This window comes from Dendropsophus ebraccatus, unplaced genomic scaffold (assembly GCF_027789765.1).
Source record: "Dendropsophus ebraccatus isolate aDenEbr1 unplaced genomic scaffold, aDenEbr1.pat pat_scaffold_1834_ctg1, whole genome shotgun sequence".
In the NCBI taxonomy this organism is placed as follows: Eukaryota; Metazoa; Chordata; class Amphibia; order Anura; family Hylidae; genus Dendropsophus; species Dendropsophus ebraccatus.
The window spans coordinates 1-26,151 of NW_027209266.1; the positions used below are offsets into that span (position 1 = coordinate 1).

Below are 26,151 nucleotides of genomic sequence, written 5' to 3' on the forward strand. Positions count from 1 at the left end.
AAATAATCAGTATGTACACGGGGCGACAAAGAGGACCAGCGCTCACTTGCTCCTCGTTCTCTGCTCGCTGCTGGTGCTATACACGCTTCGGCAACGAGCGGGTAAGTACAGGGGGTGCCCCAGGGAGCTGTGGGGGGCTGTCGGGTGATCACTAGATCGTCTGGGCAACAAAATAGCAGATAGCAGTGGTCTGCTGCCGCCGCTCTATTCCATGAAATGATGGCAGCAAATCGCTGCTATATTAGTCTTTTGTCTTTCAACATGTTGAAAGCCAAATGACAGCATCGATAGCTGACATTGTTCATGTCGGCTGATCGTTGTCATTTATTATGGGAAATGCTTATAAAGTGCTTTTTTCCCTGCACTTCCCAGGCTTCACTTCCTGGATAACATGGTGATGTCACTTCCTGGATAACATGGTGATGTCACGCCCGACTCCCAGAGCTGTGCGGGCTGTGGCTGCTGAAGAGGATGATGGCAGAGGGATGCTCAGTGTCCCTCCACTCCTGTGTCCCTGAGTGTCCCCCTGCCATCATCCTCTCCAAAAGCCACAGCCCGTACAGCACTAGGAGTCGGGTCATGACATCACCATATTATCCATGAAATAAAGCCTTGATGCAGCAGTAAGTGCAGGGAAAAAAGCACCTTATAAACATTTACCGTAATAAGTGTATATTGGTGTTTGTATAACTTTTGGGGGCAATACAATACTTTAATAAAAATTTTGCCAGACTTCTCCATTTAAGAGTTGCTTAAAGGGTGTCAACTTTGGACAATCCCTTTTTTTAGAAGGGTCTGCCAATCATGTCTGATCATAAGTTGTGTCATTGTTGGGATCCCTAGCCATCCGCCTTGGAAAATGACTAGCGATGAGCGAATAGTGAAATATTCGATATTTGTACGAATATCTCCAGAATATTCAATCCCATTAAGTCTATGGGAACAAGTATTGGATTATTGAAAAACATCTATTCGACCACTTGGAGGTAAAAACGGGAAGCTGGGGGATTGAACGCTTATCGAATATTTATCAAATATTCGGCGAACTATTCGATAATTTGATTGAATACCTTACTATTCGATCAAATAGCTATTAGATTGAACAGTATTCGCTCGTCACTAAAAATGACTCATTACACAGTATTCCTTGAATCTGTATTTTCCAAACATGTTGGCGCAACCTATTCTCTGTGGTAGCCCATTAAGGTCCTGAATTGGGGACACTGTTTATTAAACCAAAGTTCCCTTCACATCACTATATAATCCATAGAATACAAATTAGCATGTTTCAGCAGTATACAGTGCTTATATATGTATAATCTAAAATCGTTAATTTCTTCTTTTTATTATGTAGGCTCAGTCAGTAGAAAACCCTGCTTTACAAGGCAGTCCTGTAGGATTAAATACAAGGTAACTTGAGATAATTGTCGCCTTACAAATAGTGTAAAGACGAACCTGCAGTGATGTGCATAGAACACTATATATGTGTATGTGTCAAAGTGAACATAACTATAATGGTCCTACAGATAACAGTACAAGGAGCGGTTATTATCACCATAGCGAATACCATGTATGCCAAGAGGAATAAACATGCAGGCCATGATACCACCACATAATGACTGAATCCCAGATGAGCGCCCCTTCTCTGCTGGGCCTGGTTGTGGTTGTAGCCCCTGTGACTGCGACCATTGAGTGGACCAAATACTGTCTAATAGTGACTACATTCAGTCTAAATTTATGTGCTGTTGTATGCGTTAAACTGGAGAGATTAAAAAACACCGGGGGCGCACATAGTGTGTTACTGCAAACTGGACATTCAAATAAAAATAGTGGCTTTGGAACCGCTCACCTGGGGTAGGCGTGCTACGAGCCCGACACCGCCGATCGCATAATAAAATAACAAGCCTCTTGCAGCCAGTCCGCGGCCGGGAGATCCCGGTGGAGAGTCAAAGGAAGGTTATGCCAGCTGGAGGTACAACCGTGCAGAAAGATCCGGGACTTTTAGTGGCGCTGACAGCATCAGATAAACATCACTCCTTTAATGATGGGAGTAGTAGTACTTGATGTAAAATCAAAGCTTGATGTAAATAAAGTTGTATGCGTTGGCGTCTCCATTAAATGTGAATCACATTTTAGGACCTTTAGTATGGTTTATTCCACTTCTATCTTTAAATGGGTATTTTGAATACATTAAAAGACACATGACAGCGTGCTAGGGCTGTAAAACAACAAAATACGGAATATGTACATGCCTGGCCTAGCACCGCTGCTACTGTCTGCCCCTTTGTTTACTTACCCAATGACACACCTTCCCGGCTCTCTCGCTGACCTTCCATGTTACACTGTGCCTGTAACCCTATCAGCAAAACTGGGAGAGTGTTCTATCAGGTAAATAAACAAAGGCACAGGGGCGGAGAGAAGCATCAGTGCTAGGTGAGCCAACCTAGGTATCCTTTATTTTGTTAAGTCATGTGATGTAATGACAGTATTATCATTACTTCATTGTAATGCTGTTTGCTTTCGCAGAGCAGAAGCAAGTGCATCCAGTGGGGCCACCAGTAAGCATGCGGTATGTTATTTCATTTTTAATCTACTTTTTAATTTTTTTTTTACACACCAGTTGTGTTGTCACATGTTAAAGGGGTTGGCTTCTTTATAGTAAAATAGTTTCAGTATTAGTAAGTTTGCTAACTGTATATACTGACAGCAGCCCCCTGTGTACCTCATAGAGCTAAAATCAGACTCCTCTCCTCCAGGCTGTACTGCCCTGCTCTGTGGTATTTTGGTCCATAAGATTTCTGACATGGAGGAGCATGTGACCATGCCCCACCCCACCCCACAGTGTCCTCCACTGAGCCTGTATGTGTCTATGGAGGATGCAGGGGACAGGGCATGGTCACATGCTCCTCCATGTCAGCCATTTTATGGACAGAAACAAAACAGAGCAGGACAGCACAGCCTGGTGAAGGGGAGTCTAATATTAGCTCTATGAGGTACACAGGGAGCTGCTGTCAGTATATACATTGAGTACACTTACTAATACTGTACACTGACCTATTTTGTTGTTGTAATGTTTGTAATTTTAGCATTAAAGGGGTTATCCCAGCTATACAGTCCATGTCTGTATGACCCATTAGGGTATATGGACATCATAGAGGGACCCCCTGCCCCCCCCTCCCTCAATAAAAACACTGTTAAAAAAATTACTTTAGGTCATTTTAAAGAATGAGACAGACCAAACAAACATGCTTACACTACTTCTCTAAGCTATGACTGGATTGCAACAGTTTTTTCCATTCATGTTAATAGTATACTGCTGCAAAGATTCAGATTACTAGGGCACATCTACTGCTGAAAGTACAGTGCAGTAAAACACCAACAAAGACTATATACCCCTTCCACAGACTCTCAGCTACGCAGTTTTAGCTTGTCTGCTTTTGCAGGTCTTCTCTGCCTTTATTAGTTTCATTTCTATCTTATTCTCTTGTTTAAAAGAGAGACTGCAGTTTTTGAAGTCCTACCAATATTAATTGAAGAATGTTACTCTGTCCTGTGCTGAACCCATCAAAAATCAATTTGTGTTGTGAATTTGTTCTAAAGTTTGTCCAACAACACTCCTGTTATTTCCCCACCCAGCACTGCTGTCTGCTCCTCTGCCCGTGGGCCAGATGTTATTTTTCTGCTTACAGTCTTCATGTCATTTCTTTGAGTAGAGAGCGGAGGCGCACGCGCATGCCTGTGACACACTGAGGCAGGTGGGATTCCGCGTTGAGGGCTCCGACGCAGAGTTCAGCCTGTTTTACTCAGTGTGAATACACCCAAAGATGTGTTCAGTATAAAATCCTTTTAAACAACTGCGTTTCTTTTTTATGTAGTTTGATGCTACCAATTATGCCATGCTGTTCAATGAATTTCGTCAAAGAAATGACTTGGATTATAGTTTTGTGGATGAGCAAAGAGGACAATTTCATATGCCAGAGTAAGTTACAAATAAAATTTCTTTCTTGACTCTGGTCTTAAGGCTCTATTTCTTATATGTTTGAAATGTTTTGCAGTCTCAGTGGAAACCATGCCTCCATTCCTTTCCCAATAGCCATGCAATGATGCTGGAATTATTGGCAACATTGGGCATGTTTTCCCCTTAGATTGGAAGGTATTCCAAACGTGTAAAATCCCAGCCTCAGTCTCTCTGGTTTATATAACACTTTGTAGAGTGAAAAACGGTGGCCTTTATTCACACCTCAATGTTGCGACGTTTCGGCTATACACAGTAGCCTTTCTCAAGCATGCCGAAACGTCGCAACATTGAGGTGTGAATAAAGGCCACCGTTTTTCACTCTACAAAGTGCTGTCTCCTTCAAATTTATTGGATTATCCCGGACACTGAGCCCAGTCTGGTGAGGTGTGCACTAATCTATTTTTTCTACTTTTTGCCTGTGCTGCTATATCATATTCAGTCTCTGGTTTATATAGTCAATTGTGAAGAATTATTTCACAATTTAAAGGAGAATTCCAGAAATTAAAAAAAAAAAAAAAATGGCCAGCAAGGGGAACATAACAATTAATTATTACTTACCTCTCCACGACTTGGGAGAAAAAAATGCCCAACCCAGCTGATAGATTGCCCGCCCAGCCAATCAGTGACTGGCTGAGCTGGTAGTCCATCAAAAGGGTCGAAACGTCGGCAGTGCAGGAGACCCCGAAGCGGCAATTCAGCACTGCAAATCCACGTGAGTGGTGAATAATGATCTTTTCATCCTCATGTCTGGTGCAAAAATTTGCAACTTTCTGGCAATGTGCACCCCACTTGCCTAATAAGTGGGCAGAAGATGTGGCAGGGTGCGGATGGGCAGTAAATCATAGCGAAAATCTACACCAGCTCCAGAGCTGGTGCAGGTTTCTGAGACTGCTGCATGGTGTGCGCCTTGCAGTAAATGTAGCGTGGGGCATGGTTTGGGGATTTACAAAAGACCAGCATATGGATACGCTGGTCTTGATAAATGCTCTTTATAGGTGTGACTGAATTATTTCTGCAGCTGTTTCTCCTGTAATACTTAGCATTGCCCCCTTATTTGTGTCCCACGCCCTGTACATAACAGTTTATAATAAGTAGAATGAATGAAACCGGCACTCAGCGCTCAAATATTTAGGGCAAATCTTTATTCCATATTGCAGGTAACAGCAGGGAGGGGATAGAGTAGGATGCAGGGTACTCTCCTGTGGCATACACCTACACCCAGTGCGAGTACACACAGAGACAGTCCGGTGTTACTTTCCCACTCTCCCTACACAGCGGTAGATTTGTGCCTGTTAGTGCCGGCAAGGTGTAATTTGTAACACATAAACAGTTTATGCTTTCTGCTTCCATGTTACTTATAAAGAGCTCGTTGCACACCGAGTAAAAGAGGTAGAATTTATCCGTGGAGTCCGCGCGGTGATTCCTCTTGAAACTCTGCCTTCATTTATTCCTTCAATGGGATTTCTTGTGTGCTCTGCTCGCTGCTTAAGGGCTCAGCCACACTAGCGTTTTCTTTGTTTCTAACGGATCTGTCCATATTAATTAAACGGATGAGCATAAACTGATGAGCAGACTGATTCAAACTGATTGCAAAATGTTCATCTTTTTTTAATGAAAACTGAATCTTTTTTTAAAAACTGACTTTTGTACATCAGTTGCATCCGTTGCATCAGTCAGCATCCGTTTTTCTATCCGTTTATTTTTCTTCTTTGGTTCTTGCTGCTTCTGCGCATGCTCAGTTCAAAAACGGATGAAAAAAAAACGAATGTGAACGGAAAATACCTTCCGTTTTAGATCCGTCCTCATTGACTACAATGTAAAAAAAACGGAAGTGCACTTTCCGTTCGTGATCCGTTTTTTTAAGCGGAAAGAAAAATACTGCAAACACTATTTTTTCATCCGTTCAAAAAAACGGATCTTGAACGGATTGCATGCAAACGGAGCACAATTAGGGCAAACGGAGCACACTAAAATATCATGAGAATCTATGGGGATTTTAAACGGATCCGACAGTTTCCGTTTTGCTTACTCCAAAACGGAAAAGGTAGACGGAATGGTGCCGGATGGTCAAATGCTGATGTGAACGTAGCCTAACAAATTCTGCCTCTTATACTAGGTGTGCCAAGCCCCAATAGTTTTATTATCCCATTATTAAAGGAGTTATCATGAGAGCAGAGAAGTTGCTACATTCTCTGCTCTCCTGGGCTCCACTTCCTCCCTCTGGCCTTCTGTGATGCAGAAGTTATCGCCATAGAAAGGCAGAGGGAGGAAATTGAGCGTCGGAGATTAGATAAGGTAGAGCTCTCTGAAAACCCCTTTAAGCCAAATGCCTTAAGTACCTGTTATAACCTAGCCCAACTAAGTTATAGATAATTTATGATGGAAAGCATAACTGAGCCTTTTAAAAATTACCATTTTTTAAATACCTATCATAATAAGTTCTCCCTAAGATTTTTTTTCTGGTTGTTTATCTTTCTGCTTTTTTATACATATATAGATAAAATTGTTTAGAATTATGTCTGAATTTGTAATAAATGTCACTCTGACCACATATAATAAATTTGGCATAACTAGAAAAACTTTGCTTATGTGTGATTTGCCATGCTTTTTGAACATCTGGGTTAACAAAAAGTCCTGAAAGTAGTGTTTCTAGTGCATTCCATTGATAGTTGTGTTCCTATAACTGTATACAGTATAGGAGCCAAGTAAAAAGCGCTTTCTCGTGCGTCTTATTGGGGGACACAGATACCATGGGTATAGGCTGCCTGCCACTAGGAGGCGCTGACACTAAGAGAAACAAAGGAAGTGACTCCTCCTGAGGCAGGATATACCCGCCCACAGGCACTGAGCTAAACCAGTTAAGCTTAGTGTCAGTAGGAGGCAGACACAGGTCTGGGTTCTCCAGACCAGTTTCTTCCTTTATTTTTAGTTAGTTGGTTCTTCTTTTTCCTTCTAGGTCCTATGGATTCTTGGGCACGGTGGGTTATCTAAACTCACCCTGATCCCCCCACTATGCAACCAGGGAACAGACCATAAATGTAAATGGGCTGTGACCCCTCGGTCGCCTCCGGCCGGTAACGTGACACCAGGGCCCCAGATCAGTCTGACTATCTGGTCGCCTTTCTGCGGACTCTGTATCCGCACAGCCCCTTCCCGCCTCGCCCCCAAAGCTTGGCGCGTAAGGTGAGGCACCCACCGGCTGAAGACTACAATGGTAAGTATGTGCTCCTATATGGTGAGTATATTCCCCCTGCCCTCCCTCCCAGGCCGCCATTTTACTCCACATAGGCAGCTCTCCCTCTCCAGTCACTTGCAGCCCTCCCAGGCAGATACTCCTCTCCCTCAGTCGGTAGCATGCCAGCCCTCTCCACCATTTTATTCTTATTTGTGTCTCTCTCTGCCGTGCCATGGGGCGCACTGTGAGGGATGTCCTCCCCTGACTGGGTGCTGCGCAGCTTCCCGCACTTTTCCTTTCATGTGGCTCTAGAGACCATACTAAAGGATGCTCTGCACCTTTTCCCTAAGCCCCGCCCCTTACCGGGTGCCGCAGCATCCCGACCTTTTTTCCCTATATTGTGGCTCTCCAGAGTACACACAGGGCTATACCTCCGCCCCCTCCCGATATGTCCCGCCCCCTTTCGGGCGCTGCGCGGCCCGCCTCATTTCTTCTTATGTTTGGCTCTCACTGGAGCCTGCTCTGAGGATGCCCCGCCTTCTCCTGTAGGCCCCGCCCCTTCCGGGTGTCGCACGGCCCGGAGAATTGCGCCTTTTTCAACTGTGGAGCCTGCACTGGAATGCTCCGCCCCCTCCCTGTAGGCCCCCGCCCCCTTCGGGAGTCGGGTGGGCCGCAGCATCCCACCTTAATCTTACCTGTGGCTCTCGGTGGAGCCTTCACAGTAAGATGCTCCGCCCCCCTCCCGGTAGACCCCGCCCCTTTTCGGGTGCACCGCGGACCGTGGCATTCCCCCTTTTGGCTCTCTCCAGAGCCTGCACTGAGGGATGCTGCTTCCCCCTCCCCCCTCCCCCCAGCAGCTTGGGACACCTGATGCACCTCTCCTGCCACCTACTGGTGGAAGTGTGTTATTACACCATTACATATATGAGAATGGCTTGCATCATGTTTTATTATGGCCAATGTTCCATATAATGTTCCAGCAACCCTTGGTCTGCAGATCCAGCATTTTTGGTGCTGGTCGACCCCTCTGTGTCAGATTTTATATACATAAGATTACATTAATACTTATATACAGACACTCTGGTTCCCCTCCAACCACATAAGCACAGACACATTCCCCATCACCATACGGTGTTTCTGTGCCCTCAGTGAGATCCTTCTGCTACATGGTGTCACAAGTAGGACACGGCACCAGGCACGTTACTCGCTACTAGACGGAGTTTACTGTGCTCTGAGCAGAACCCTCTGCTACATGGTGTCACGAGAAGTTCATGGAACCAGACACGTTACCCGCTATCCAGGCGGTGTATCTTGTACTCTGAGAATCCTCTGCTACATGGTGTCACGAGAAGTACATCGAACCAGACACGTTACCCGCTATCCAGGCAGTGTATCTGTGCTCTGAGAACCCTCTGCTACATGGTGTCACGAGAAGTACATGGAACCAGACACGTTACCCGCTATCTAGGTGGTGTATCTGTGCTCTGAGCAGAACCCTCTGCTACCTGGTGTCACGAGCAGGACACTGAACCAGACACGTTACCTGTTTCCAAACAGTGTATCTGTGCCTCTGAGCAGAACCCTCTGCTACACGGTGTCACGAGGAGTACATAAACCCAGACACGTTACACGTTATCAGGGCGGTGTATGTGCTCTGAGCAGAACCCTCTGCTACACGGTGTCACGAGGAGCACATAAACCCAGACACGTTACACGTTATCAGGGCGGTGTATGTGCTCTGAGCAGAACGCCTCTGCTACACGGTGTCACGAGGAGCACATAAACCCAGACACGTTACACGTTATCAGGGCGGTGTAATGTGCTCTGAGCAGAACCCTCTGCTACACAGTGTCACGGTAAGTACACGGAACCAGACACGTTACTTGTTTCCAAACAGTGTATCTGTACTCTGAGCAGAACCCTCTGCTACACTGTGTCACGAGGAGTACATAAACCCAGACACGTTACACGTTATCAGGGCGGTGTATGTGCTCTGAGCAGAACCCTCTGCTACACAGTGTCCACGGTAAGTACACGGAACCAGACACGTTACCTGTTTCGAGGCAGTGTATCTGTGCTCTGAGCAGAACCCTCTGCTACACAGTGTCACGGTAAGTACATGGAACCAGACATGTTACTCGCTGACAAACGATCTTTGAGCAGAACCCTCTGCTACATGGTTTCACAAGCAGGACATGAGACCAGACACATTACCGTTCCTAAGGGGACTACTGTGTTCCTCGAGGCAGAATCCTTTGCTAAATGGTGTCGCAAGCAGGACATGGAACCAGACACATTACCTATTACTATGCTGTGTTCCTGGGCTCTCACAACAGAACAGTCTGCTACATGGTTTGTCAGACAGGTTATGGGACCAGACTCATCACCCATTGCCAGTCGTTGTTCCGGTGTTACTCAGAGCTTCCAGTCCTGTCACTCACATCACCCATTAGCGGGCGGTGCTTCAGACCTGCCTCTCATCTTCATGACATAGATTCCTTTACTACATGATGTCACGGACATAGAACTGGACATGTTACCCCCTCCCAGGTGGTGGTACAAGGTTATTCAGAGCTCTGCCCTCTGCTGCACGATATGGCTCCAACTACATTACCTGTAGTTCGGTGTGCGCAGATTGTGGTAACCTGTTACACGATGTAATACACCACCTTCAGGTCTGCTCACTATCCTGGTGATGCTGGGGCAGTTCTCGTATCCAGTCCTCATTTACATAGGGACACAGTCCTGTTCTCTTCCCTGCTCCCAGAGCACACACTGTAGGCTTCTGTTTACAGGTCTGACCAGGCACGTTACCTGCTTCCAGTCCAGGTATTTGTATCTCTTGAATGCCGGTCCTCTGTTACTTACTGCTTGCAGCTACTCTGCTCGTGTTACCCTGTATATTACCTTTAATCCTCGTAGGACTTCCATGATCTGTGCCTGTCACTTCAGGGATCATCATAGGGTAACTTGTTTACTACACCATGTTGTCTTCTATATGTTTCCACTAACAAGTCTCATTACCTGCTCTCAGGCAGTGCAACCTTGTTGTATTCCTCTTGGGCTGTATCCTTTCTAAAGCCAAGCATCCTGCTACGTGTCCCACTACACAAGGTACAGGACCCCTCATTTTACCTGCCCCCGGACGGTTGGACTCTCATACTCTGGTCCTCTGAGTGTCCGACAGCATACAGATCCGGTCACTTTCATCCTGGTACTGTCAGGGTGGTTCTTCTGTCCTTGGTCTGGGCATAACTACCATGTTCTGGCATTTGTCTCGCTGGCTGTTCCCCAGTAGTATGGCTTGTATTGCTTAGGCCCGTCCCCATCTTTGATCTGGGTGAAGTGAGGCCTCTCGGCTCCTCAGGTAAAACAGTAAAGGGTTTCTTTTACCCCTGGTGTATGTATGACATCAATTGCCTACATGTCTATCACAGTGCTACTTTAGGACTTCTCCTTCTGCATCTGCCTATGGCCAACATGGCAAGTATTTAGTCTTCTCTCTTAGGCAGCTGCAGTCTCACAGGGTGAGGATTCCTGTTTACTGCCTGTACGGTTTCTCTACCGTCCTAAGCATAGGTGTATGGTCCTCTTTGTGGTCTAGCTTCTCCAGGTGTCCTTGCTTGGCCATACGGACTATGAAGCATTGTTCTCAGTTCAGGGTTTTGCAGTGCTCCCGCTTACACCATTACTCTTTATCCCTGGAGTAATGCACTGTTGTGCATGACCCCCCCCCCCCCCCCCCCAATCCTGGTTTGGTTTTTTTTACCACTCAGTCAGAAAATCTTCAAGCAGCCCTTCCCTCCTCCAGGAGGATGGAATATTTAGTATAAGTATCCTCCAGAGGACTGTTATTCCGTAATTGCTTCTTCCGACAGGCGGGTGTGGGTTTCCGATCCTCACTGGACTCTATGAGCACTCCTGCTTGACTTCCTTGTCCTTGGTCTTCTTGTTGACCGGCCATGCTCTCCAGACGGGGCTCCCAGTCCCCCTCCCTTATCTTGTCTCCCATGTGGATTCCTTGAGAACTTACTCCCTTAAAGGTTTCCTCTCCTTGGAAACAGGGTTGTTCACTGGCCCATGTCTGGCCCTACCTTTTATCGTCTCCAAACCTATCGCATTCTGGCAGGACTTACATTTGCTGTTCTGCTCATATGGACTCTAGTCTATGTATTACCTGTTGTGCCCATTGTCCTGTGACAACTCCCATGCCCATCAGCCCTTACCTTGACCTCCCTTCACAGTTTTCCTTCTGGGACTCCAGGCTCTCGAGTACCTCTAGGCTTGTACCTCTAGGCTTCTTGGAGTGGAGTGTTTTTATATGATCGACCTCCCTTCTAAGGCTCTAACAGCCCATGGAGTTGTTTTTTCCCCGGCTTACCAGCTTTCCTCTGCTCCTCTTTTCTGCCGGGCACTGCGGGATACCAGGTACTACTGTACTCCTTCCAGGACAACGTACTCAAGATTCTGATCGCGGTTTTTCCTTCCTTCCAGCTCCTTCCTTCCAGCTCCTTCCTTCCCTGGACTGCTTTATGCTTGGACAGCTTTATTCTTCTTATTAACATGTGTTTCTCAGATGGGATAACTCTTATCATAGGTCATGGCTTCTCTTATGCTCAAGTTTTGTCTTCTCAGTGAAGACTGTACTCCTAGGCCTATGGAGCTTCCAGCCTGGCCATTCTTGCCAGCTCTATAGTCAAGGACGCAGCTTCTCCTGCATCTCATGTGGCACCTTCTATGAGAGACGCTCAGTCCTCTCTCTCCTTTATTTGACGCCTTAGACCTCTATGTGCCATGAAACATTTTCCAGTCTCTCCCGTCTTGGTTTGTATTTGCCTTTTATTCTGTTTTACCTCAGAGTAAGTCCCTGCTGCCTGTGGTCACCCACTTGGCTGGGCGTCTGCTTTTTTTCCCCCACATCTAGCCTACTAGTTCTGTTGGACTCAATGTTACATCATGTCGCTGGCTTCCAGGATGGACACAACCCACTCTTGTCTGCTGTGCAGCACATTGCTCCAGGGAATAGACACTCTTTTTTTTCCTTTGCTGCGGACCTGTAGGGGTTTTCTCTGATGCATTCAGCATCATCCCTTGCTCTCTTCCTAGTTGATGGTTGTGTTGGTGCTATTCTGTGCCTTCTCGCCAAGCGCTCTTGTCTAGCGGTTATCTTTCCCACCCCATGGACTGCTTTTTAAAGGGGTAGTCCACCCAAAAAAAATTTCTTTCAAATCAATTGGTGCCATAAAGTGCCAGAGATTTGTAATTCACTTCTATTAAAAATCTTAAGTCTTCCAGTACTTATCAGCTGCTGTGTGTCCAGCAGGAAGTGGTGTTTTCTTTCCAGTCTGACACAGTGCTCTCTGCTGCCACCTCTGTCCATGTCAGGAACTGTCCAGAGTAGCAGCAAATGCCCATAGACAACCCCTCCTGCTCTCTAGACTGAAAATAATACAACTTCCTGTTGGGCATACAGCAGATGAAAAGTAGTGGAAGGCTTGAGATTTTTTAATAGAAGTAAATTACAAATCTCTGGCACTTCGTGGCAGCAGTTGATTTGAAAGAAATTTTTTTTTGGTGGACTACCCCTTTAACGTCCCATGGTATCTGTGTCCCCCAATAAGACGCACGAGAAAAGAGGATTTTTTACTCACCGTAAAATCTCTTTCTCGTAGTCTTCATTGGGGGACACAGCACCCACCCATTTTCTTTTGGGGTTTTTCCTCGGTATGGTAGTTTTCTCCGTTTTTGGTGTTATTTCTACTTTACCTGTTCTTGACTTCTCCTACTGCTCTTGTACAAACTGGTTTAGCTCAGTGCCTGTGGGCGGGTATATCCTGCTCAGGAGGAGTCACTTCCTTTGTTTCTCTTAGTGTCAGCGCCTCCTAGTGGCAGCAGCCTATACCCATGGTATCTGTGTCCCCCAATGAAGACTACGAGAAAGAGATTTTACGGTGAGTAAAAAATCCTCTTTTTAGGTGTGACTCACTCTATACAGGGTAACTTTTGCTGGCTCAAAATCTGTAAAATGATCACTGAATGATCAGAAATGCCATAATACTGTAATAGTAATGCAGCCCAGACAGAGCAACGTGGATAGGTAATGTAAACTTTAAGGGTAATGACGGAACGTGGATAGGTAATGTAAAGATGTCCATGCAGACCTTGCTAAACGATTATCGGGCTGTGTAAAAGGCCCAGTAAACTAGTGCTGATCTAGCAAATCAACGCTTGTTTACAATATTGATTGGGCCGCCATTGGCCTGTGTAATAGCACCCTTTCCACATTTGCATCTGGCAAAACATGACTTATCAGTGGTCTTGGTGGTGGAAAAGCCAGACAGACAGTTTAGGTTCTGATTATCTGAACAAAGAAATGCAACAAAAATGAAATGTGAAACACAGCCATAAGATCTGTTTCCAATGTTTCATTTATTTATGTTTCAGTTATTTGGGTCTTCTGACTATGTCATGCTGCTGTTAGAGGGACATTGGTGCATTAACCTAGTATCTGTGCAACTGAGGGTCAAAGCCACTATTTAGAAAAAATCTATACTTTTTTTTTCACCAGTTGAATAAAATGTTCTTGCGTGTAGATTTACTTTTCGTAATTGTTTTATAGATTTTCTGCAGTGTGTTAATTGGGCAAAGAAAGTTCCCAGAAGCTAGAGGACAAAGCAAGAAAGAAGCAAGGAAGAACGCTGCATATTTGGCATTAAAAGTGCTAAAGCCAGAATATCCCGCGGATTCTCAGGTATGCTACATTTACCATTACAAACTGTAAGCAACACCCATATAAATTTTCAAGTCTGACTTGAAAAAAGACGCTTGTACAAGTATAGAAGTGTGTTGTATTTTACTGATTTGGGTTTTATCCTTTTAGTTTTATTTGTTTTATACAGTCCTTAATGATGCTCATTTTCCATACTGTTGATCCAGTGCCGAGGTAGACCGTTCCAATGATTCAGAAGGTGACGTCTTCTTTGATCTGAGGCGTCACTCTCCCTTTTCCTCTCCATCCGGTCCAGTCCTCCATGATGATTCCTTCCAGATATGTTTCATCTTTCAGAACCTGCGAGACAAAGAATTTAGGCTCCGCACATTTCTAGCAACTTCCTTCCCTTTCTCCCTCCTGTAGGCTCCCAAAGTAACTGCGCTGTTGGGTGTTATGTGCAGTAAAGCGACTAGGAATGTGGGATGCCCCCTGTATGTAGAATCCCCTGCTGTGCCCCCATGAGCTAATAATGCCCCCAGAGGTGCCCCCATGAACTAATAATGCCCCCAGAGGTGCCCCCATGAACTAATAATGCCCCCAGAGGTGCCCCCATGAACTAATAATGACCCCAGAGGTGCCCCCATGAGCTAATAATGCCCCCAGAGGTTCCCTCCATGAACTAATGCCCCCAGAGGTGGCCCCATGAGCTAATAAGCTAATGAGCCCCTAAAAAAAACCAAAACATCCTACTCACCTAATCGCGCTGTATCGCTGCAGGAAGCAGCTCTCCTCCTCTTCGGGCTCCATCTTGCGAGCCGCAGGGACGTGACCTCCGACAGGCGTGATGACAGTGCACATTTCCCACCGGGATCCCGCGGCACCCCTGGCGGGTTCTCCCGGCACCCCAGTGTGCCGCGGCGCCCCGGTTGGGAAACGCTGAGATAACTACCTAGATTCTGCAGTCGATTCTGACCGCAGCATCTAGGGAGTTAACAATCATTATTGTAGTAATCTCTGATGCTGGCAGAAAATGATGGGTGTCAGTTTTTTGTATTTCTTTTTTTTTTTTTTTTTTTTTTTTTAAGCAATAGACAAGCTAGTTTCTTGCATGTCCACTAGTGCTGCTTCATCATTATACATCTTTTTTTTAAACATGTTTTCTAATGAGATGGTCTGATGAAGAATGAGCAGATCAACACTTACCATAAATGGGATCTGCTGGAGCTATACAAAGATAAATAATTTATACTGACATGCAAGAAAGTTTATATATATATATTTATTATTATTATTATTAAATATATTTTTTTTTCTTTTTTCTTTGCATATCTGTGTTTAAAACTTAGGGTCCTATTACACAAAGCGATTTTTAACTAACTAACTATCGCAAACGGGATTGTTTATCGTTAATCTGAAATCGTTCACCATATTACACAGGTTCACATATTGTCGTTAGATACGATCGTTACTACGATCGTTATTACGATCGTTAAATTCTTCTGATTCCAGGAAAACAATGAACAATGTGCAATTACACTGAACAATTAGTGAAAAAATGCAAAACTTGAACGAATGTGGAATTACAGTGAATAATTAGCGAATGATTAACGATAATTTTACGTTCAGCTCTAAATCAATGACATACGAACGATTTTTTGATCGTTGCCTGCAATTGCACAGAACGATTATCGTTTAAATTCGAATGATTTAACGATTTTTTTGCACGATAATCACCCCGTGTAATAGGGCCCTTATGCTCGGCACCTTTAGGCTATGTTCACACATAGTATTTTGGTCAGTCTTTTTTCAACCAACACAGAAGCTGTGCAAATTTTCCCTGTCAGTTCCACTTCTGATTTTGATTGAAAATATAATGACCAAAAGACTGATGGAAATACTGTGGGGGAGATTTATCAAACTGGTATAAAGTAGAATTTTCTTAGTTGCCCCTAGCAACCAATCAGATTCCACTTTTTGATTCCTTACAGATTCTTTGAAACCTGAAAGGTGGAATCTGATTGGTTGCCAGGGGCAACTAAGACAATTCTAATTTACACCAGTTTGACAAATCTCCCCCAATGTATGAAAATAGCGTAAAACATAACCAGTGTGCCACGATTGTCCAGAAAAATGAATGTACTGTTTAAAATTCTGAAATGCAAAACAGAAATATGGAGCTGGCATCCCTAACTTAAAATTACCTAGTATCGTAACTTTTGTACACTCCAGTTACAGCAGATTCCAGGACTAGATGATGTAGATGAAGCAAAAGAATCTGAAAGGTAATTCTATTTCCAGTACACAATACATGCTTTAACTGGTTATGGATTTTGTAGTAAGTCAATGGAGTCCACCTCCTGCAGCGAGGACAAAGCTAAGCGCTTTCTCCCTGATTGATAGTTCCAGTGTTTAAGGGGAGGTCACAGGCACCCAGACTCTGAAAGTTTTGCCTTGTCTCTATGACATGACAAAAGGTCCCAGTTTTTTTTAGGCTAATTTTACATGCAGCGAAATCCGCTGCAATGCTTGGTACAGGTATGGGCTATGGCTCTGCATTCTCACAGTGGATTTTCATTCCCACATAACTCACCAGCTGCTGGGCTAATACATTACCTGCCTTGGCTCCTGCCCTGCTTCTCTGGCTCCCCAGTCACTGACATCCCGCTCAGCCAATCAGTGCGCTGTCCCGCCGCAGTCACTGATAAACGCCAGTGACCCGGGAGTGGGAGAAGCAGGCGGGAGCGCGGGCAGGTAGTGTTTTAGCTTGGTAAAGCCCAGCAGATGATGGGTTAAGTGGGCAGCCCTTGACAGTACAGAGTATGGCAGCGGATTTAGGTGCAAAACCGCAGCGTGAAATCCACTGCAATACTGTGACATGTCACTTCTTTCGGCGGATAGCGGAATACGCCGGCCCATAGAATGGTGTCTATGGAGCCGGCGGAAAGGCGCGCGGATAGACAGCGGAATTCCGCGTACATTATCCGTGAGAATTCCTCAGTATGAACCCACCCTAATGGCACAAATATATTAAAATCCTGCCACAGGCCTTCTCCAGGTACCTCACATGATGACAGTTCACCTATATTATTTTCCTAAAGCCATATTTTTTGTTTTCTGGAATACTTTAAAGTGTAATAACGTTTAAATAAATGCCTGACATGTCATAGTGACAAGTCAGAAATGTGTATCTGTGGGGGTCTGGGTGCTGTGACCCCTGCCAATCGCTAGAGCAAAGGTGAAGATGCTCTCAGCAGTGCACACTCTCCCCTTCCTCTCCGCTATAACTGCTATAATTATAGTTAGTAGTCCATGGAATTATAATGGAAGCCTGTAGAACCTCCGTCAATTCCATCTACCAGGAATTCCATAGGCTCCTATTATAATCATAGACTGCTCACATTGGCAGTTCGGAGCAGGGATGAAGAAGCACAGGGCGGAGTGCTGAGCACGTCTGCCCCATTGTTCTAGTGATCAGCGGGGTCTCAGCAAGTCAAGTTTGTTAAATGATAGGTACACTTTAAGCTATTTAAAAAATTAATCAACAGTGTATGTAGACCTCTGACCCACTATAACTTTAATATAGTGAATTATAAATCAATTGACCTGTTTATAAACAAATGTTTGAAAGATTTTTGCATCATAGAATCTGTGGTGGGGGATAAATATGTGTTTAATGACTTCAGTCAAAATGCATGTAAACTTATGCAACTGTGTATATCCACTGTCTCATCTTATAGTCCTGAAGGCCATCATTGTTTAGGCACACATGGAACGAGAAATGAACCTTTACAGCCAGAAAGCAGTGTTTCCCAGGTACTGTAAAATCTGCTTATTCAGACTCAATAGCAATTCTTTAATTTCTTGGACCTTCATGTTTTATTGTATATTAAAGTGTACTTGTCGTTTGTAAAAACTTTTGACATGTCATAGAGACATACAAAAAAACAGAAAGTACAACAGCAACCTACAGGTGCAAGTATAGGGCGCTATAAAAAGATTATTTGGATTCGACTGCCCAGTTGTAGGCTTGTTCAGCCAGGAGAGTCCATTGCTAGTGTGAGAATGCTACAGTAGGACCATGTCTCTGAGGACACCTTGATGTGGTGACATGGTACACTCTGTTTGATTAAATAGTTTGCTAAGATCCTCATTTAATATCTATAAAGCAGGTTTTTATCATGTGTACACTGGGAGGAGTTTGTACTGTAAGCACTTGCACCTGTAAGTTGCTGTTGCACTTTGTTTTTTTGTCTGTACTTAAGCCACATGCAGTGTGCAACCTGCAGTGTGAACAGAGGCATAAAGGTGTTGCCTTTTTTCCTTTTTTCTCCCATAGAGACATGTCAAAAGATTTGGTCGGTCCAGGTCTGAGTGTTCAGACCTATACCAATCGGAAGAATGAGCAGGGAGAGGAATGCGCAGCAGCGTGTTCTCTCCCCGCTATATGTGTAAGAAAAAAAAGAGTTGAGCTCCATAGACTTAGGATCCTAATACATGGGCCGACTACGGCCTGATCATTTTAGTAAACGAGCTCCGATCTGCTAGGTCTGGGCTCGTTTACTGGACCTATTACACGGCCCCATAATTGTTGTGATTGTTAGCGATGTCCATGCAGCCCTTGCCCGAACACCTGTTACCTTACCTTTCCCCGCTCCCGGTTTTCTCTCCTGTGCTCTGCAGCTTACTGGTCCCAGCGGAAGCAGCGCCTGAGCGGCCTGTAAGCTGACAGGCCGCTCAGCCAATCACAGGACGGGACCACCGCTGCGATTTTGCCGATTATCGCTCTGTGTAATAGGGCCCTTACAATACGAGTCCGACTCTTTTTTTTTCCGAACACAGAGCAGGAGGGGAGTGTTCTGCAGCACGTCCTCTCTCGCTCTTTCCTTAGATCAGTATGGGTCTAAACACTCAGACCCAGAATGATAAAAACTTTTGACATGTTCCCCCTCCCCCCATACATTTAGTCACCTGGCCCAGCGCAGTCCCTCGGCCTTCCTTTATTCTCCCAGCTCTCCAGCGCTCGAGTGATGTCACTCGTGCACCAGCAAGCTGATGGAAGAATGCTGAGGGACTGTGCCGGGTCAGGTGTGTGTGTGTGTGTGGAAAGGGGCTGGAGGTGCTATGCTGCTCACAGTTAAAGGGCCAGGGGTCTGCCTACATGGAAGCTACGCACTGGCTATAGGTATATAATCTAAATTGTCATCCTATCCATTATAAGGCTAAATACAGACCTCGGAAGAGACCCGGCCGTGCCTTGACCCGGCCAGGTCACGGAACGGATGGTCTCATTAAAGATCATCCCGGCCGATACTGCAGTACTGGCCGGATGATATTTAGCGCCGCAGAGTTCTGATGTGGGTGCATCCGTGCGCGCCCACATCAGAACTCTCCACTGCACACTATGGAGCGTGCAGCTGGAGCCGCTCACTCCATAGTGTGCACTGACAGGGTTTCTCACTGTGCCACTCGAATCCCGGCCAAAGCATATACACATAGTATATGCTCCGGCCGGGATTCGATAGACGGCAAAGGTAATGTATATTTCGGAATAATCACAGCCGTTGTTGCAATCGGCAACAACAGCCATACTTTTACAAAAATATCCATTGTGTGAACATGGCCTAACTGTGACAAGAGAAGAGCTGCATAATCATTCTTAGTAACTGTGATGAGTCTGTGAGCTTGTATAGAATAGTCCATGCAGCTTGATCATATATGAAGTTCAGTGGTGACCCCATTGAGAGCATGTACATTGAAAGTATTTTCCAGGGGTAAACCATGGAATAAGACAACCAACTTGAAGGCCGGGATTCCAGAAATTTTTGAAAAGAGAGGAACAACTTAATGTGATACTAGCTGAATTATATATACTGGCCGACTGGCTGCATAATAAATGAATGAAATAGTAGGACCTGATTCTTTAACGTACAGTAAAAATAAATTGCATGTAAATACGTGTGCAAAATAGAATAATTAAAATTTTTTCCCCATGTAGCGTGATGCAAATTATATTCCAGTGTTCAATGAATTCTGCCAGAGAAATGGATGCTTGAATTCTAGTTTTTTGGATGAGCGCAGAGGACTTCCCCATATACCAGAGTAAGTGACAATGTTTAAGGATGCATTTCTTTACTCTGATCTTATATCCCTCTGTTTGTATTCAGGCATTTGATAACAGGATTTGTTTTTAAGAATTAGCAATCAAAATGTAACTTGTCTGGAGATTAAGCTATTCCTGCAGCTCTTATGCTGGCATACTAATGCTCCCCCCACTTGTGTCCCAAGCCCTGTGCTCATTTACATTATGCACCACTCATTTTTCTAGTGACTTGACAGGATCTGTTTCCAAATATGTAAAAACTGAACATTTACTTAGGTCTTCTGACTCTGTCAAGGAGCTGTTAGAGGGAAAACCCAAACAATTGGTGCATTATCTTGTACTATAGTACCTGTGGAATTATAGGTAAAAGGTCAAGTAGGTTGTCCATAAAAAAATACTTTTTATTACTTTTTTGCGCAGAGATTTATATCCAGTATACATTTTTTTTATTTAAATTTCTATATTTTTCCATACAAGATTCACATTTTAAAAAGCAATACATTCTGAATGCATAATAAAAAATTATAGCCAAGGCTATTTGAAAGCTCCTTTTCCCAAGATTGTTTCTTGACGATCCGGGGTCTATAAACTAAACCATCCTCACTATATATCACTAAATCACTATATTCTCATCTCACCTCTCCTAGTCTCTGTCGCGTTTCTTAAAGTGTATGTGTATGTGTGCTATGACTACAGCAGGCTGTGTGTGCTATGGCTGCAGCAGGCTGTGTGTATGTGTGCTATAGCTGCAGCAAGCTGGGTGTGTATGTTCACACTATGGCTGCAGCAGGCTGTGTGTATGTGTGCTATGGACGCAGCAGGCTGTGTGTGTGTGGTGTGTGCGCTATGGCTGCAGCAAGCTATATGTGTGCTATGCCTGCAGCAGGCTGTGTGTGTGTGCTATGGCTGCAGCAGGCTGTGCATGTGTGCTATGGTTGCAGCAGGCTGTGTGTGTGCTATGGCTGAAGCAGGCTGTGTGTGTGTGTGCGCGCGTGCTATTGCGTGCCCCCACAGTGACCTTCTATATTACTATGTGTGACATCTATATCACTATGTGTGACCCCTATTTATATCACTATGTGTGACCCCCTGTATATCACTATGGCTGACCTCTATATTACAGGTATCTGGCATTGTTAACAGTGTTTAAGTATGGTGAATATTTAGTTAGAAACATAAAAGACTGTCAGCAGGAAAAGACCATCTAGTCTAGTTCTGAGTTGTTCAGGACATGGAGGCTGGAGACTGGCTGCATCCACTGCACACACATGAGAAGCTTCCTTTGTATGTTTCAGAAGTCGCCCCAGGATCATGTAATACATTAGGGAGAAGCTGCTGAGCCAGTTTGATAAATAACTCCCCTGGTATATGACAGGCCATTTATGAAGGAGCAGGAGTCGGGAGTCGGTCCTGATAAAATTCAGGAGTCGGAGTTGGAGTCGGAGCTGCGGCTTACCGACTCCACAGCCCTGAGGAGGAGGCTGTCTCACACAGGAGAGATTTGTGGCCTCTGGCGGCGGGAGGAGGCTGTGGCACGTTACCTCCTCCTGCCGCCACTGCCTGTATCTCCTCCGGCCCCCCTTCCTCTTCTGTCTCCCCCTCCCGGATCTTTCTTTCTCCGGTGCACCCCCCCCCCCCGAAGCCGACTTCAGGGGGTTACCATAGTAACCCAGACGCTTCCCACTGCGTCTGGGTTACTATGATCCGGCAGGGACCTGATCATTTGAATGAGCTTTCATTCACTTTATAATGCATTGCAGCACACATCATGTGCTGTAATGCATTATACTGTATATATCTGAAAAGTAAAAAAAAAAAAAAAAGACACATAAATACATAAATAATTAAAACAAATTAAATAAATACATAAAAAAATAAATTAAAAATTATATATATATATATATATATATATATATATATATATATATACATACACACACACACACACACACAAACACACAGTGGTGCCTTGGATTACGAGCATAATTCGTTCCGGGTCCGTGCTTGTAATCCAAATCCACTCTTAAACCAAAGCAAATTTTCCCATAAGAAATCAGTGATATGCAGACAATTGGTTCCACACCCCAAAAATTATTATTTAATATTCTGAATGACATGTAAACAGATGAAACAAACATTCAGAAACAGCAGAATATGTGATATTATAAGTTACTGTACAGTAATTGAGAGGATGGGAACACAAGGGCTGACAGAGACTGCAGGAAGCATAAAGGAATGAGCAGGGCAGATGTGGGCACATACATGAAGCACTCTATGTCTGGGAGAGAGGGGTTACAGCTATGAAGAGATTGCCTCCACAGTCCTGTCCCTGATGTAAGCTCCAGCCTGAAGTGGATCTGCAATGATTTGGAGGGTGAAGGAGACTTCCTGGGTCAGAGTACAGGCCTGTAGACCACGCTATGCAGACCATGCCCCTCCTCCACTCGCGCTCCCCCACCCAGTACAGGGAGCTCTTAAACAAACATATATTTGGTATCGCCGCCGTGACCCCGTCTCTTAACCCGTACATTAATTATACCGCCTGATTAACCTCTTAAGGAAATAGGACGTATGCGTACGTCATATGCCCTCACTTGCACTTCAAAGCGGGGCCGCGCGGCGGCCCCGCTTTGAAGTGCCGCGATCCGGGTGCCGCGAGTAGCCCGGGACCGCTGCTATTAGCGGGCACGGTCTGATCGCCGTGCCCGCTAATTAGCTAATCGGAGGCAGCTGTCAAAGTTGACAGCTGCCTCCGATTACCGGAGGCAACGTTTCCCTGGGGTCTAGTGGGGGAGATCGCTCCTCCGGGACCTTGTCCCGGAGGAGCGATCTCCGTTACTGATGCCGGCCGGGGACGCGTCCAAGATGGCGCCGTCCTCGGCTCGGCACTCGTTCGTTTTCGTCTGCAGCAGCCGAAAGCAAACGAGTGCCGATCTCATGGATCTCTGCAGCATATCTATGCTGCAGAGATCTCAATGAGAGATCCAAGTGTATATACTAGAAGTCCCCTAGGGGGGCTTCTAGTATATGTGTAAAAAAAAAAAAAAAAAAAGTGTTAATAGTAAAAAGCCCCCTCCCCTAATAAAAGTCTGAATCACCCCCCTTTTTCCCAGGTTTAAATAAAAGTAAACAAATAAATAAATAAATAAACATGTTTGCTATCGCCGCATGCGTAATCGCCCGAACTATTAATTAATCACATTCCTGATCTCGTACGGTAAACTGCGTCAGCGCAAAAAAATTCCAAAGTGCAAAATTGCGCATTTTTGGTCGCATCAAATCCAGAAAAAATGTAATATAAAGCGATCAAAAAGTCGTATATGCGCAATCAAGGTACCGATAGAAAGATCACATCATGGCGCAAAAAATGACACCTCGCACAGCCCCATAGACCAAAGGATAAAAGTGCTATAAGCCTGGGAATGGAGCGATTTTAAGGAACGTATATTGGTTAACAACGGTTTGAATTTTTTACAGGCCATCAGATACAATATAAGTTATACATGTTATATATCGTTTTAATCGTAACGACTTGAGGAACATGCATAACAAGTCAGTTTTACCGCAGGGCGAATGGCGTGAAACACATTTCCCCCAAATAAAAGAAATGCGTTTTTTTTTTTCAATTTCACCACACTTTGAATTTTTTTCTGGTTTCGCAGTGTACTTTATGCAAAAATTCAGCCTGTAATTGCAAAGTACAATTAGTGACGCAAAAAATAAGGGGTCATGTGGGTTTCTAGGTGGAAAATGCAAGTGCTATGACCTTTTAAACACAAGGAGGAAAAACCGAAAACGTAAAAAACGAAAATGGGCCATGTCCTTAAAGGGTTAATGACATAAAAAATAAAATAAAAAACTAACCAAAATGTCGATTGTTTGTTAATCCCACCCCCTAAAAAATATAGAAAAAAGCTATCAAAGCGTCACATGTACCCAAAAGGTGTACCGCTAAAAACGTCAGCTTATGCCACAAAAAAAATCCCTCACAAACTCCATTGGCGAAAAAATTTAAATAGTACAGGTCTTACAATATGCAAGACACAAACTGTTTTTATAGTATAATGCCATAAACTATAACAAAAGCTATAAAATGATGAAAAACAGCTGCTAAATTGTGTTTTTTATTCGTACCACCTCATAAAAAAATTTATAAATAATGGTCAGGGTGTCACATGTCCCCCAGAAGGGTACCGATGGAAACGTCAACTTGTTATACACAAATATTTTGGCACCCCAAGGCCTCTGTGACATGGCATAATGGCTAAAAAAATGAAATAAGAAAAGACCCCAAAAAACACAAGGCTTCTGTCATGTCTGCGGCCTGTGGTTCAGGTGGCGCACTGTGGCCACATATGGGGGATTTCTAGAAACATTGAAACATGGGGAATAAATATTGAGTTCCATTTCTCATTTGGTATTTGCTGTGTTAGAGGAAAAAATAGATTAAAATGGAATATCTGCCCCAAAAAATGAAAAGTTTAAAATTTCCCCTCCAACTTGCTTAAATTTCTGCGACACACCTAAAGGGTTAATACATTTAGGAAATATTACTTTGAATACTTTGAGGGGTGCAGTTTTTTACAATGGAGGGATTTATGGGGGTAACGAACATACAGGCCCACAAATCCACTGCAGAACTGAAATGGTCCCTAAAAAAAATCTGAATTTGAAATTTTTCCTGTAAAAGGACGTTCACCAAATGATGTCACCATAAAGCAGACATGTTGTAGATGTTGCAGTAATAATTAGTTTATGGCATGACTATCTTTCTCAGAAAAAGAGAATTTGAATATAAAGGATTGTAAATTTTTCTTAATTCTCATAATGTTGTGTTTTTTACACCAACCAAAGTATACCACAAACATAAAGAGGTATGCACACAAAAACAATCTCAGAATAACCGGAATAGTTAAAAGCATCGCTTAGTTATCACTACATAAAGAGACAGGTCAGATTTGAAAAATAGACCCTGGGCATTAAGCCAAAACAGGCTGCGGAGGCAAGGGTTAATAGCAAAAATTACCCCTCTGCCACATCATCAGCTGGTCAATCGCAGCTGAGTAGCTGATGACGCGGCAGAGGGGGGCCGGCATGAGGGATGGCCGGAGCCGTCTTCTGGACTCTCTAAGATGACGTCGTCAACAACAAAATGGCGCCGGGGTCGACAGCGAATACGTAAGTATAATGCACCACACTTCCGGGTGGGGGGAAACATGGGGAAGGGGGCCATTCACTGAAATAACGCACATTACAAAGTTGTATAACTTTGTAATGTGTGTTATTCAGTGAATAAATGTTAAACGCCGCACTTACCGCTTTTAACAAAGATCATTTTGTAAGGTTCTATTTGCAATGGTGTAACATTTGGGAGGTTTTTAGCATGCTCTTGTGTTTGTTGAAGTATTTTTCACATGTAGATCCATTAAGGGATTCAAACAGAGCCATTCATTGAGTAAAATGACGTCATCTTAAGTATTCATGGAACTGAAACTACTTTGAATAGTTCATATTTTTCAGAAGTGTCTTGTAAGGACTCTAGTACCCCGTTCATATATATCTTCCAAATGCTCAATATCTTTAGATATCTATGGGGATAAAATATATTTCTCCCATGCAATATTGCAATATAGAGGGTAAAAAGACAGTTAATTTAAATCCAGCATTTTTGTCCATACTTAAATCCTGTTTTCATTGATCCACTATGCTATAATAAGCTGGAACTAGGGAACAGATATAGAAACCACATTTAGGTAGCAATTGTCAATTTTATCTTTATTTTTATTAAGAAAACAATATATTTTACCGCAGTAGAATAAAAAGCTCTAGGATGTTAGTTTTAATTTACACTAAGCTTATTCTTCTATTGTAGATTCTTCTGCAGTGTGTTAATCGGGGATAGGAAATTTCCAGAGGCTAAAGGACAAAACAAGAAGAAGAAGCAAGAAAGAATGCTGCACATTTGGCATTAAAATGCTAAAGCGTGAATATCCTGGGGATTCTCAGGTATGCTACTTTTACTATAACAAACAGTAAATAAGTATAGGTCTAGTGAATGTCTATTGCTAGCACGGCCAGCATAAAGGCTGCGAAGGGGTTGTCTCACAAAACTGAATAGTTTTAAATGGAGTCATATTAACCCTTCA

General features: G+C 44.0%; 2 long non-coding RNA genes across 2 annotated transcripts; both read left to right on the plus strand.

Moving 5' to 3' along the window:
- Window positions 1-1,352: 1,352 nt before the first annotated feature.
- Window positions 1,353-3,973, plus strand: LOC138775667 (uncharacterized). Its single transcript, XR_011360603.1, has 3 exons — window positions 1,353-1,410; window positions 2,527-2,569; window positions 3,876-3,973. It is a non-coding gene; the product is annotated as an uncharacterized lncRNA (long non-coding RNA).
- A 9,850-nt stretch (window positions 3,974-13,823) lies between these two features.
- On the plus strand, window positions 13,824-25,941 carry LOC138775668 (uncharacterized). The gene is made up of 5 exons (XR_011360604.1): window positions 13,824-13,944; window positions 16,135-16,187; window positions 17,643-17,718; window positions 19,901-20,004; window positions 25,878-25,941. It is a non-coding gene; the product is annotated as an uncharacterized lncRNA (long non-coding RNA).
- Window positions 25,942-26,151: the final 210 nt, after the last annotated feature.